At 41.2% G+C, this 14,951-nt stretch overlaps 1 protein-coding gene across 1 annotated transcript in view; it reads left to right on the top strand.

Annotated features, from left to right (window-relative positions):
* LOC147711485 (trypsin-like) overlaps positions 1-14,951 on the top strand; it is a 524,589-nt gene that overhangs the window by 198,881 nt on the left and 310,757 nt on the right. The gene's annotated exons all lie outside the window — the stretch shown is intronic.

The following is a 14,951-nucleotide window of genomic DNA, read 5'->3' as shown; positions in this document are numbered from 1 at the left end:
AGGTTTTTTTCAAAAGGAGGCCAGTGCTACTGTCCTACAGGGGGATGAAATTCAGAAGAAAGACAGCCTCCTGAAAGTTTGTGAGAAAGGAAGTGCCGTCGAGGAGGAAGACTCTGCAAACAAAATACTTGAATACAGAGGTCAAGAGAGGTAGGAGGAATGCACCATTGGGCGGAGCGCCAGCAGGGAGGGTATCCAGGTATGCTCTTCGGAGTTCAGCAGAAAGGTTTGGTAAGGGAGTCAGTTGGGGGGAGTGGTGGGAGTGTGAGCTTGCGAACTGTAGAGTGTCCTCTGTTAGGCGAGAGAGGAGGCAGAGGGGTGTCAAGGGTGAGAGGGGTGACAAAGTGGACAAGAAAAAAATCAGAACGAGCGGAGCGAGTGGAGGGGGGGGTAGAGAAAATAGCGAGTGAGGAGAGAGCAGAGAAAGAAACAAGAGTTGGGGTCCCTGAAGTCCCATACACTACAGTTAAAAAATCCTCTGTTCTAAAACTAAGACAAAGGAAATCCTAACAAAGTCCCCCCCCCCAAAAAAAAATGCTTGCAGGCTCCTAAAGTAAAAATCACACCTTCTCTCTAAACCTATTTTAGAGTCTTGCCAAAGGTATTGATTTTGGATGAAAATATGATGGCAGGCTCAAAAAATCACCTGGAGACGGATGTGGCGAGACAGCTTGCTTCCCCCGAATCCCCTGAAACCTTCCCAGTCTTCCCAGAAACTTCAGATGTGGCAGAACATGGAGCAGGAGTGTTAGAATCAAACTCCGGCAATAAACCAGAGAGTATAGGATTCAATTCTGAAAAAAAATTGTCCCAGCCCCTAAACATTCAGATAAAGAAGATCAATCAGTTGGAGCACATTTAGAAGTCTTATCACCTGAAATTAAGAACAGATTCGAGATATCTGAGTCTAGTCAGCTGGAGATAAAAAAAAGCCTGTGAAGTAATGGAAAGGAAGATAGATGACCTAAGTAGTAGGACAACAACGCTAGAGGAGGAGTTCAAAGAACTTAAGGAGACAGTGCAGGCAAATTGCGCTGAAATTGCTAAACTAAGGCTGTAGAGAAAGAGAGTATGGGCAGAGTTGAGAGGTTAGAACATTTTCAGAGACGTAACAATCTCAAAATTCTGAGGGTGCCTGAAGGTAAAGAGAGGGATAACATCAAATCGTATGTTGTTAAGCTGATTAAAGACAAGCTCCAGCTGAATAAGTCAAAAGAGGAAGGAGCGAAAGATATGCAACGTGTCCATAGAGATCCCTTCAGAATTAATACAAACAGGTCTAAGCCTTGGAAAATCTTAATAAACTTTTTAACTTACGCGTTGAAAGAATAAATCCTCTCAAAAGCCCTGGGGATGAAGTCAATCAAGGCAGATGGAGTAAGATACGAGATAAGATCGGACCTCTCTGTCACTACCTCTAACAGGCAATTGGAGATGGGGCAAAGGATTGATAGCCAAAAACGCCTGGGTACCTCTGTTCAGTTAAGATTCCCGCTTATCTGAAGGTTATGCTGAACAACAAGATGCATATCTTTTATTCTGTTGATGAGCTAGATGACTTCATCAAAAGTTTTCAAACAGGGTGTTAGGTCTTTTAGCTTTGAATGTTGCTACAGCACCACAGCGTTTAGGAAAGATGAAAAACTATTTTTTTCTGTGACTCATGTTACTTAGGGTGTGAATCACATTTAATAAACTCTTTAAAGAGTTAAATAATAATAAACAAAATATATATATATATATATAATACACAACTAAAAATCTATAGGTAAACTCACTCAGGTACTTATTGCAAATTATACTATAATTATTTGTACGACGTACGTTTCCGAGGAGGGGCACTCATATGGCTATGAGCCATGTAGAGGTTGGGGGGGGGGGTTTCCATGGGGTGGGGGAGGTGGGGGGAGCACTAGGTGGGGAGCAGTGGAAAAAAAATCTCTAGAGCCTCTGTAGTATTTTTAGTGCTGATTACTTTCTCTTTGCCTCTGTGCCGGTTTGCAACCAAGAGAGATGGGTGAGAGGAGAGGGGAGATAATAAAAGTTCTTTCATGGAATGTAAATGGCCTCAGGGTACGAGAGAGGAGAAATAAACTTTTACAACACTTAAAAGACTGCCCTGCCCAGTTTATTATCTTACAGGAGACCCATTTATCAGAAAAGGAGGGTTTGGATCTCTTCAAATGTCAAAATTGGATCTCCCAAGTAGCCTGCACATCTCAGTCGGCGGTAACAAAAGGGGTGGCAATTTTAGTAAACAGAGGGTCGCAAGCGGTGTTTGAGGCTCACACCTCAGACAAAGCAGTGAGATGGTTAGTGGTTAAGGCTAAGGTTTTAGGCTATCCCTTCACTTTAGTGGGATATTATGGCCCCAACCAGGATGATGTTTCTCCTTTGGGGGATTTATTAGCTGAATTGGTGGACTCTTCTGATCCAATCATCATGGCTGGTGATTTCAACGCAGTTTTAGATCATAATCTAGATAGGACTTCACGCAGTAGAGCTCATGTAAACCCAAAAAATGTCTATGCTCATTAAACAAACAATGTCCCAGCTCGGTCTTTGTGATATCTGGAGGCAGAAGGCTGAAAACTAAAAAAAGGTTTTACATTCTATAACCATAAACATAGACATCAGTCCAGGATAGACTATTTTCTTACCGACAGTGATCTGACTAAGTGGATTCAGAAGGTCGAACATGTGGGCATCCATTTGTCGGATCACTCTGCTGTGATTTTACCTCTAACGCTATATGAGAAAGCCCCCCAATCAAGATGGACTTTAGATCTTACAATTCTACAGGAAGATGATGTTATTACTACACTGACTAGAGAAACAGAAGAGTTCTTCCTTTTTAATCAGAGTTCAGCCACTCCTGGAGTAATTTGGGATGCTTATAAAGCTTTTTTACGAGGTAGGTTAGGGTCATTAGTGGCTGAAAAAAGACGCAGATATCATGAGAAGGTGTCAGTAGTTGAGGGACAGGTTCGGATCTTAGAGAAGGATCTAATTGACCCTGGGGTGGATGAAGAAGCCCTCGAGAAATTATTCCAAGAGGTGCAAAGAGAAAAATCCGAATTGTCCACAATTGTACATGAAAGGGTGAGAAAAAAGTGGGAGGCCAGCAAACTGGCCCATTTTGAATACAGTGAAGGTTATAGCAAGCTGCTGGCCTGGAAAGTTAAAAAAGAACAGGTGAGGAATAGGATTAACCAGGTCAAATGTGACTGTACAGATGGCCTCATTAGTGATAATGAGGAGATCAAGCAAGTTTTGTATAATCATTACTGTGGGGTTTATCAAGAAGATCTAAAACCCTCTCAAGATGAGGTCGAAGTATGGCTAGGACACGGCATAACAAATTTCTTACAGCTGATAAAAGCTGGCTTTTGAATCAGGAGATCAGGGAAGGGGAAGTTGAGCTTGTATTAAGACACGGAAAGAAGGCTAAAGCCCCAGGCCCTGATGTTCTGCCCCTTGAGGTTTATAAGGCTTTGGCAAATGCACTAATACCCATTCTTTTAGACATTTTTAACAGTCTCTTTATTAATGTATCTGAAATACCAGCTCGTGGAATGAGGCAAACATCTCCCTAATTCTGAAGCCAGGTAAAAGTCCAACAAACTGTGATTCATATCGACCAATATCTTTATTAAACTGCGATTATAGGATATTGGCCGATAGACTGAATGGACCAATGATAGAGTTGATCCTTACAGATCAAAAAGGTTTTATCAGTGGAAGGCACCTAAAGGAGCTAACTTACTCGTTGATAGGCTCGATAGATCTGGTGTCTACCTATGAGCTACCACTTGCGGTAATAGATTTAGATGCCACTAAAGCTTTCAACCGAGTTAACTGGGTCTTTCTACAGTCAGTGGCAAGATCTGTAAACCTTGGTTGTAACTTCTGCAGAATACTGGAGGCCATATACAGGTCACCAAAAGTTAGATTACTCATTAACGGCTCCCTGACGGACCTCATTTCTATCAGTAGAGGTACGAGGCAGGGGTGTCCCTTTTCACCACTCTTGTTCAGTTTGTATATAGAGCCTCTGGCTACAAGAATCGGGAAAGACTCTGAGATCATACCTTTCCAATTCCAGGGTTGGAATAAGAAACTGCGCCTCTATGCGGTATACACCCGTTACAACGCAACTTTTACGACTACCTACCATTACAACTCAACTTTTACAACGCAAAAACTTTTACAACGCATGTATTTACAACGCATTTTTTTACAACGCTGGGACCTTTACAACGCATAACTTTACAACGCAAGTATTGGTAAGTATATAATTATATATATTTTTTTTTATTTTATTTTTTTAAAGTTTTTATTTTTCCCTAAATTACCAAAGCACATTTAACATTGCACAATTACCTTTACACAGTTTACAGTATACTGATTATTTTCGCATGTTTTTCCTTAACACTTTATATCTATTTAAACTTTAATACAACTAAATCAGAAAACCAATAGGGCTCCAGACCATAATTAAACATATCATTATTAGGGAGCCAATAGATATACTCCACCCTCGAGATTTTCCCTCAACCACCCCCTAGTCCGGTTTACTTTGCCTCTCTTTCCATTTGGTTATAGGCTCCCAAATTCTCCTCCCCATACATCTTCCACTCCTTCCTTTCCGAGCATAAACATTTTCCTCAATCTTAGAGGCATACAACGTGGATGCCAACCAGTCTTGGAATTTAGGGGGGTTTTTGTCTAACCATGCCCGGGCTATTGTCAATCTATATACTGCCATTATTACAAACAAAAACTCTGCAAATTGTTCTTGTCCCTGTTCAGCTACACCTAGCATAATCCAGCATGGTGTAAGACAAATTGTGATTCCCAGAGAACTTCCTAAAAATCTCTCTATCTCCATAATCAGTGAGTGTAGCTGTGGGCATGTTGCAAAGATGTGAATGCTATCAACTTCCAACTCATTGCACCGGGGACAATTTATGCCTGTGTTCCCACCCCATTTTGCTATTTTCTCAGGCGTATAATAAAGGAAATATAATGTTTTATAATGTTGAGACTGGAGAGGGGCAGCACTTAAAATTGTGCAGCCTAAGTTTAAGGATTCACAAAATCGATTACGATCAACCCCTATTTTGTCTGCCCACTTTGTACTATATTTCTCTATATCATCCTGCTTTTCTTTCATCAAAGCTGCATAGAGAGACCTAATTGTACAATCCCTTGGCATCCTAATTTTCTCCATTATTTCTATCTTATTAAAGCCTGCTGACCCTCCAGATTTATTCTTTAAGTAACTTCTAATCTGTAGGTACTTGAAGAAGCCCCTATTTCCTATACCATATACCTCTCTCAAGTCTGCAAACTGCTTAAAGCCTTCCTGATCAAATAGGTCCCCTAATTGGGTAATACCACTCGCTGCCCAATCTAGCATGGTTTGATCAGCAAAAATTTCCCCCGGGAGCGATCTGTTATTGAGCAACAAGACATATCTATTATACCTGCCCATTTTAACTTTCTTTAAAAAAGCATTCCATATTGTAACTGCAGCCTTAACAGTTTTGAACCTCGTTCTCTTGAAATAGCTATATTCTGTACATTTTAGAAAACAATTATGTGCATTTGGCCCTAATACTACAGTATAAATCTTTGTAGACATATCTTGTATTCTTACATCATCAACCCTCCCCCCGATTAACCCTTGTATATATTGTAATACAGTAACCATGTAGTATAAGTGAAAATCAGGTGCACCCCATCCCCCTTTTTCCCTAGGTAGTGTCATATATCTGTAGGCTCTCCGAGTCTTGCCGTGGGCCCAGATAAACCTATTGCATATGGCTTCTATATTATTAAACCAACTAGACTCGAATAACAATGGTATGGCCCTGAAGAGGTATAGGAACTTAGGAAAAATCATCATTTTAATTATATTTGTGCATCCCACAAGTGATAGATGTAGATTGTTCATTCTATCCAGATCTCTTTTTACACCGGCCATCAAGGGGTCGAGATTGCTTTTAACAATGTTGTCGATCTCTGCTGTAATTCTCACCCCTAGGTAAGTTGCTGCTTCTGCCACCCTGTTATCATTACAGATTACCCACTGGTTTTTAACAATTTGGGTTTTGGTACTGTTCAGACTATACCCTGAAAACTGTCCAAATCGCCCCGCTTCAGCTTCAATTGTTCTAATAGCTACTGTAGGTTGTGCAGTCAAAATAGCCACGTCGTCAGCATATGCTAACGTTTTAAATCTACACCCATTAAGAACTAACGGGGGAATTTGGTTATTGTTTTCCAATTTCCGAATGTAAGGATCTAGATATAGAGCAAACAGCAAGGGGGAAGATGGACACCCCTGTCTTGTCCCTCTATAAATTTTAACTGCAGTTGATTGCCCTCTATTAACCCTTATTTTAGCGGTTGGATTAATATAGAGAGTCTGTAAGGCCTTTACAAATCCTGCCCCTATACCATTCCACCTCAATACTTCCCATAGATATCTCCAGGACACCCTGTCAAATGCTTTCTCAGCATCTAAAAACAGAACAGCCGTAGGGTCTTTTAGTACGTTTGCGGCGTCAAACACCGTGATTACTTGCCTAGTGTGTTGAGTCGTTCCCTTTCCTGGAATAAAACCATGTTGTGTGGGAACTACCAGCGTTTCGATTACCCTTGATAGCCTTTTTGCCAAAATTTTAGAGAACACCTTAACATCTGCATTCATTAGCGTGATGGGGCGGTACGAGCCCGGAAGATCTGTAGGTTTGCCCTTTTTAGGAATTACAATAATATCTGCACCTCCCCACGATTCTGGCACAGCCTCTCCCTTTTGTGCTAATAACATCACGTTAAACAATTCATCTAACAGTGCTGATTTAAAAGTTCTATAAAATTCTACTGGCAACTGATCTGGGCCAGCTGCTTTCCCCGCTGGTAGGTCCCCAAGAGCTTCAACCAGTTCATTCAACTGTATGGTCTCTTCCAGGCTATTTTTGTCATGATCATCTAACACTGAAGGCTCTATCTCGCTTAGATAAGATCTTATATCTTCCTCATCCTCCTGACCGTCCTGTGCATAGAGTTCCTCATAAAACTGTTTAAAGACCTCTCTAACTTGCTCGGCATCCTTCACTATATCCCCCTGATAATTCTTGATTTCCTTGATATCAGCCATTCCCTCTCTTTGCCTAGCTCGCACAGCTAGTATATGTCCTACTCGTTCATTAAGTTCGTAAGCCTTTTCTTTATTTGCCATATATTTCTCCACTGTCTTTTTCGCCATCCCATCCAGAGCCTCCGCTTTAAGAGCAACTATTTTCAATAAAATCTGGTCTATGGGAGAATGAGAAGATATAGCTGAGACAAGTGCTTCTTCTGCTTCCGTCAGTAATTTGATATTTTCTTCAGCTTTTACTTTTGATTCTCTCTGTGACTTAATGACAAAACTTAGGGTTTCCCCCCTTACCCCAGCCTTAAAAGCGTCCCAGACTATCCCTGGTGAAACTGCGCCTCTATGCGGTATACACCCGTTACAACGCAACTTTTACGACTACCTACCATTACAACTCAACTTTTACAACGCAAAAACTTTTACAACGCATGTATTTACAACGCATTTTTTTACAACGCAGGTACCTTTACAACGCATACCATTACAACGCAAGTATTGGTAAGTATATAATTATATTTTAAATGTTATATGTTTGGGGTAAAGTTTTTTTTTTAGGGTTTAGGGTCAGTTTTTAGTTTTTGGGTAAAGGGGTATTTTTAGGGTTTAGGGTCAGTTTTTAGTTTTTGGGTAAAGGGGTATTTTTAGGGTTCAGGGTCAGTTTTTAGTTTTTGGGTAAAGGGGTATTTTTAGGGTTCAGGGTCAGTTTTTAGTTTTTGGGTAAAGGGGTATTTTTGGGGTTCAGGGTCAGTTTTTAGTTTATGGGTAAAGGGTTATTTTTAGGGTTCAGGGTCAGTTTTTAGTTTTTGGGTAAAGGGGTATTTTTGGGGTTCAGGGTCAGTTTTTAGTTTTTGGGTAAAGGGGTATTTTTGGGGTTCAGGGTCAGTTTTTAGTTTTTGGGTAAAGGGGTATTTTTAGGGTTCAGGGTCAGTTTTTAGTTTTTGGGTAAAGGGGTATTTTTAGGGTTCAGGGTCAGTTTTAAGTTTTTGGGTAAAGGGGTATTTTTGGGGTTCAGGGTCAGTTTTTAGTTTTTGGGTAAAGGGGTATTTTTAGGGTTCAGGGTCAGTTTTTAGTTTTTGGGTAAAGGGGTATTTTTGGGGTTCAGGGTCAGTTTTTAGTTTTTGGGTAAAGGGGTATTTTTGGGGTTCAGGGTCAGTTTTTAGTTTTTGGGTAAAGGGGTATTTTTGGGGTTCAGGGTCAGTTTTGAGTTTTTGGGTAAAGGGGTATTTTTGGGGTTCAGGGTCAGTTTTGAGTTTTTGGGTAAAGGGGTATTTTTAGGGTTCAGGGTCCGTTTTTAGTTTTTGGGGTACAGGAGTACAGGGTAAAAATAAATTAAAATTAAAATTAAATTAAATTAATTAATTGATATTAAATTACATTAAATAACATTAAATTATTTTTTTTTTAATTAATTTACGATTATTAAATTAATATATACTTACCAATACTTACGTTGTAATGGTATGCGTTGTAAAGGTACCTGCGTTGTAAAAAAATGCGTTGTAAATACATGCGTTGTAAAAAAATTGCGTTGTAAAAGTTGAGTTGTAATGGTAGGTAGTCGTAATAGTATGCGTTGTAACATGGTACATCCCTCTATGCAGATGATATTCTCATCTATACAACTAATCTGCATAATACCTTAGGTCGTATTAATGTACTAACAGCAGATTTTGGGGAAGTATCGGGATATGATATAAACAGAAGTAAGACCAAAATCATGTCCTGGAATTTAGATGTTGGGGTAGGTGTTAAAAAGGAGGTAATTAGATACTTGGGAGTTCAGATTTTGCAAGATATTTCTAAGTTACCCAAAAAAAAATTGAGAAAGTAACAAAAAGATCAGTGGGCTCCTAAAAACCTGGGCACACCTCCAACTCACTCTCCCAGGTCGAGTTAACCTGATAAAAATGATGATCCTCCCAAAGTTAACCTTTTTGTTTGACACCATCCCCCTCCCCTTTGAAAGTGTAGCACTTAAAAAATTGCAAGGCCAAATAATTCGCTTTTTTTTTTTAGCAGAGGCCCAAGGATAGCCTGGAAGAAATTAAGATGGAGGGTGGAGAAAGGGGGCCTAGCTCTGCCGGAATTGTTATTTTATTCATGGGCATTCTTATTAAAAAATGGGAAAATGTTGTTTAATACTCCCACATCATCGGAAATTGGGGGACTACTACATGTCATGTCAAGACAGGAGCATGGAGGCAGTCAGGGCTTTATGTTCAAATACAGAGACCCTAAATATTTAAAGAGAGTTCGGTTGAAGATTCTGAGAGGCCTGGCAGAGACCTGGTATAGGGTCCGAAAAGCTCTAAAGATACCATATTATTGTTCTATGGCTCCTATCTGGGACTCACCAGGTTCACCGGGTTGGACAAAAGATGTATTACCTAGACCATTGAGTGAGGCAGGCCTCATTTAATGGAACCATATTTCACTGGATGGCCAATTAATAAGCTGGGAAATATGTAATCAGTTGTCGAATCAACAAATTCCAGATTGAAGTATATCCAAATGCAAAGCTGGTTCCAGGATCCAAGCACGGTGATAGGAAGTTCAAATGATCTGAAAGACAGACTTATGGATGAGGGAACCATCAAAAAAGAGCTTGTGATGATCTACTGGCTGATGTTTGAGTCGGAGGATGGAGCCTTTTCCTTGCCAACAGAGTTATGGGGAAGTTGCTTGCCGGAGTCTCTGCTGGAGAATGAGTGGCAAGTATCAATGTCTCTGCTTTTTAAACACAGTTACATCTGCACATCTAAGAAGAAATCACCTTTTCTCCATTCACAGAGCCTATTGGACGCCCCAGAGGTTGTCTAAGTTTGGAGGAAGGAGAGACGTGGCATGCCCTAAGTGCGGCAGTCTGAAAGAAGATGACGTGCACATGTTTTTGGATTGTCCTGAGATCCAGTCATTCTGGAATGATGTGAGTAGGGCATTGTCCAAGATTCTGGACAACAATATCAAGGTAAGCGTATTGTCAGTTTTTTTGGGCTGTGTTGACTCTCCTGAAGGAAGTACAGAGAACAAAGCAAAGTTGTTCTTTTATTCCATGCAGTTGGCACGCAGAGAAATCTGCAAGCAGTGGATATCTATATCCCCTCCCAGGTTTTTAGGTTGGTTGTCCTCTATTAAACATGTGGCCAGTCTGGATATGAAGGCTTTTGAGAATCATAATTTCTGGTCTCCTATTTTGAAGTGGTATGAGCAACAAACAAATCTTGATATCCAATGATTATGCCTGCTATGCCTCGTCTAGCTATCCTGGGTTTCTCCCTTTGTGCTTCCCAATCTGTGCTGCGGCTCATGGGGGAATGCAATGGAGTGATAGCGAGGTGGTGGAGGTTGGAGGTCGTTGCTTTATGAAAACTAGGGAGGCAATGTCTGGAAGCTGTCGTCTCCTCTCTCCCCCTCCCTCTGCTCCCAGAACATATGCACAGAAGGGCATGGTACCTCCATTTACGGGTGCAAATGGAATGGTGTTTTAGAGGCTAATGAGGATTAAAAATATATATATATTTTGTTTAAAAAAAGGTCTTAACCAGCATTCTAGCTGACCATTTCCAACTAAACTTGCTCAGGACCCAGCTGCTGGCCTCTGCTGGAGTGAGTCTTGACCCCCCCCCAAGTGATGTTCACAAATGTGGCATCCCCAGGACCCTCCTCAGATCATTAATTGAATTGTGAAATAACAGAAGACAAGAGGACCTTCTGTCCGTGACTTGAGAAGAGCCTTGAAGACTGAACTTGCTCTCCCTCTTGTACCCAGGAAAAAGAAGTGGACTTCAAGGGTCATAAAGCTGACCTCCTGTTGGGCTACAATGACACAAGATCTCAGAGGTCTTCTCCAGCATTCCAACTGACCAGTTCCAACTGGATTTGCTCAGGACCCAGCTGCTGGCCTCTGCTGGAGTGAGTATTGACACCCCAAGTGATGTTCACAAAGGTCATGGACCCTTAGCTGGTGTCCAAGTGTACTTCACCTCAAGTTTCCTGAACTTTTTGCTCTGAGACCCCGTGGGGGATCAAGACCTACCTGCCAAGCCAATACGATGAAGGTGAATCGCCAATATACGAAAGAGCCAAGTTACTTATGTGACACTCTCCGCAGCAGCAAATACGAATCAGCTGGAACTCGCAGAGAAGGTGTATGGTCTCATGGGGCCCACTTCAGCTACAGCCTACAGCCTTGCACTGCTGAAAGAATCTGAGCTGCAAAAAATGTACTACGTCCGAAGGTAGAATCGAGAAAAGTATCCAGCCAGCGATGGAACGTCTATGGGCACAAAATTAAAATTTCTTACACCTGAGGATTTCCACCCAAAAGTCAACAGCTTAACTAACATCTTATCCAGTGGCTATCTAACGACATGGAGCCCGCTTCGGCAGAGCTTGCTCCCTTGTGCTACTGAGAATTTTTTACTTCCATTCCAGTGACTAAGGGCCAGATGTAGGTAAGTAACATTTACCGAATCTTAATTACCGAAAATTACCGAATTTTACCGATTCGGTAATTCAGATTCGGTAAATGTGAGGGGTTGGTATGTAGGGAATCCAGATGTTCCCTTTTACCGAATCGGTAAAAGTCGGTATTTACCGATTCGGTAAATACCGAATCGGTAAAGCCTATTGATTCCTATGGGCTTCAAAGCCCATAGGAACCAATAGGCTTTACCGATTCGGTATTTACCGAATCGGTAAATACCGATTCTGACAAGGGTGCAGGGGGTGTCACTTTGACACCCTCTAGCACCCCCAAAAAAGCTTCGGGGGCCATGTGGCAGGCATACCTGCCCTAAGGGCAGGTCTGCCTGTCATATGGCACAGGTGTGCATGCACACATGTGCATGCACACCAGAATCGTAATTTTACCATCAAATAGTATTTGATGGTAAAATACCGATTCTGTAATGCTTGTGGGACTCAGAAGAGTCCCACCTACATATCAATTTTACCGAATCAGAAAAAATACTGATCCGGTATTTTACAGAATCGGTAAATTTACCGATCGGTAAATTTACCGATTCTGTCAAATACAGGGCCCTACATCTCAAATTGCATTTACCGGTCGGTAACGGCCGAATTCGGCCGTTACCGACCGGTAAATGCCTACCTACATCTGGCCCTAAGTCCGATGGTAAAACATTTCACCGGATGAACCTGAGCCCATACTCCCTCGTAGTTCATCATAACTTTTGACTTTGTCCAGGTCAAGTGCAACCAAATGACTGAGGTTGGTACTTAACAATTTTAGGCACTGTTTGATCACTAAAATGTAAAAATTCAGAAGTCTGGTTCTACTGATTAGATTTGTGTTGTGGTGGTAATGTTTTATTTATTAAACTTTAGTCTATTTTTCTAACTTGGTTCGGGATTTTTCTTGTGTTGCGTTTTCGCTTTAATACTGTTGGAGGACTGCATAAAATACTTTACACGTTGCCTTTCAGTTAAGTCTGAGTGCTTTTTGCCAAGCTAACAGAGTGTTAAGCGCAGGTGTATTTATTAACTTTTCTGGTTTACCCTGACAGGGACTGTGATTATTTGAGGTGGGTTTCTATACCCCTTAACTAATACTGTAATCTCTTACATTACCGAATTGCTAATGGGTTTATTAGATTTGAGAAACACATTTTTATTGCAAACCCTGTGATTTACCTAATTTCAGGGTTGCAACAAGAAAATGCTTTAGTACATCTCGCACAGTGCCTCCTAAACTATGGAAGGTGTTTTGGAACACACACAACCCTGGAAACCAGCATATGTTTGCTCATGGACCAGAAACATTTTGTTCACATACATTATAACGTTTAGATTCAAAGTGCATCTATCCTCTATCCACATCCCCTACATATTCTGACAAGTTTGATTTGGCCTCATTTATGAAAATGAGACATCCTTTACGATCAGTCCGGATGGGAGAGGTTTGGACATTTCAGGCCAGTTCTCAAGAAGCTAGATGACTCAAAGAAAGTAGGAAATCTTTGTATAAAGCACTGGCTATTGTCTCTGGACTACAGGGACATGGTGACTGAGCTGCCAAGATCACCCTTCTGAGCTTTGGATTTTACCCTATAGCATAGTTGAGCTACCGAGGCTATAGGGTAGAGGTTTAGGATTTCAGACAGATTGACATGTGCAATGAACTGCAATATTTGAAATGTTCTGTCGTTCTTTGTACTTCACAAATTTTCAATGATATAGTCAAATGTGAAATTATTCAGGGCCGTTTACATTGAAGCCAAATTCTCGGGGTTGAGAGTTCCTACCGTTACAAGATGCAGTGCTCTGTGAAGAGGCAGTTCATCAGGCGCTTTCTGAATTGTAGGACAGTGAAGATAGTGAAGACATATGTTCTATGTTTCTTTTTGTGGTATATACCAAGATCAGGACGATGAACGGAAAGAAAAGACGCTCCAGGACCAAACTAGTGAGAATTATTGTTTTATCATTCAGGGTGAGTGGCAGGAAAGTGGCTATCATGTCTAAACTATATCCATTTAGCCATAAAAATATTATACAATTATAATCCTATATGAATAAAAACCACTAGGAGGTTCTGTCAAGGCCATATGGCGTTGGTACTTACTTTCCTGTGTTGAGCATATTTCATAGTACTCACATAAGGAGACAAAGGTGGCAGAGAATATGATTTGCTCACAATTGTGCAATTTAGTTAGGCAAGGGAATCAAGACTGACTACAAAGTGTTGCAAGTTAGAAGTCTCATAACTTTCCCAATACATCATATTTGGTGATGGTGAGGAGACTATAAGAATGAGTGTTATCTTCTTATGAGTAATATCAAAAGTGTGTTGGGTTCCAGTCCCGTTTTCAGACACTTGCTCTAAGCCATTAGTCTGAACCCAAGTTCTCAAATCTCAGTAAAAAATATGTCCAACACGTGACTGCACAAAAGAAAACAATTTGATCACATAAGGGGGCCAAAATGAAAACCTATGGGGTGAATTAATTAGAAGAGGGATGGAGCGCGGCGTTAGCCTTCTTGGCTTAACACCGTGCTCCGCCACTTTTAAAATGCAGGGCTTCACCGTATTTACAACAATGCGGTGCAGCCCAGCATTTCCTTCTGTGCTGGCGCTAATTGCAGCTGCCTTGCGCCAATGTAGGTACCCTTGCTCCATAGTGCAAGGGTGCCTGCGTTGGGGGAATGATTATTTATGTGCAGGAAGGGACCAGGTCAAAAACTGATTTCAAATCAACAAATGCAGCACACATGCTGCCCTTGCTGAGGACTACTGTTCGCCAATAGAGTGCAACAAAGCGAAAGACCTGGTCAAGTGTGCTTATATTGGCCCAGAAGCCTGCCTGAAGGTGGCTAAGATGGAATTTTCATCCATCCATACATGAATCTTGGCCACCACCTTTTGTATGGAATCTATGAGGCTTATGGGTCTGTATTTGCCAGGCATAGATTTATCTCCCTTTTGTAGATTGGAATTATCTCTGCCCCCACCAGGTATCCGGAATGGGAGCCCCATGGACAATGGCATTAGCTAATAAAGTATATATTGGGTCCATTTAGGTCTGTCCTGCAAGAAAATGTCAGCAAGGACACAGTCTAACCCTGGTGCCCGACCTCCTGTAAGTGAATTAAGGGAAGCACTAAGGTCTGCCTCTTTAAATACCTTACCGTCAGGGTAGAAGTTTATCAATACAGATCCACAAATCTCTACTTCATCACTAGCATACTGAGTGGAGAAATGGCTGACCCACACATCCGGATCAACATGATTTTCCGGGGATGGTGCTCCTATTTCACTGCCCCA

This window comes from Lissotriton vulgaris, chromosome 5 (genome assembly GCF_964263255.1).
Source record: "Lissotriton vulgaris chromosome 5, aLisVul1.2, whole genome shotgun sequence".
Classification (NCBI taxonomy): Eukaryota; Metazoa; Chordata; class Amphibia; order Caudata; family Salamandridae; genus Lissotriton; species Lissotriton vulgaris.
This window is presented reverse-complemented; position numbering and strand designations above follow the sequence as displayed.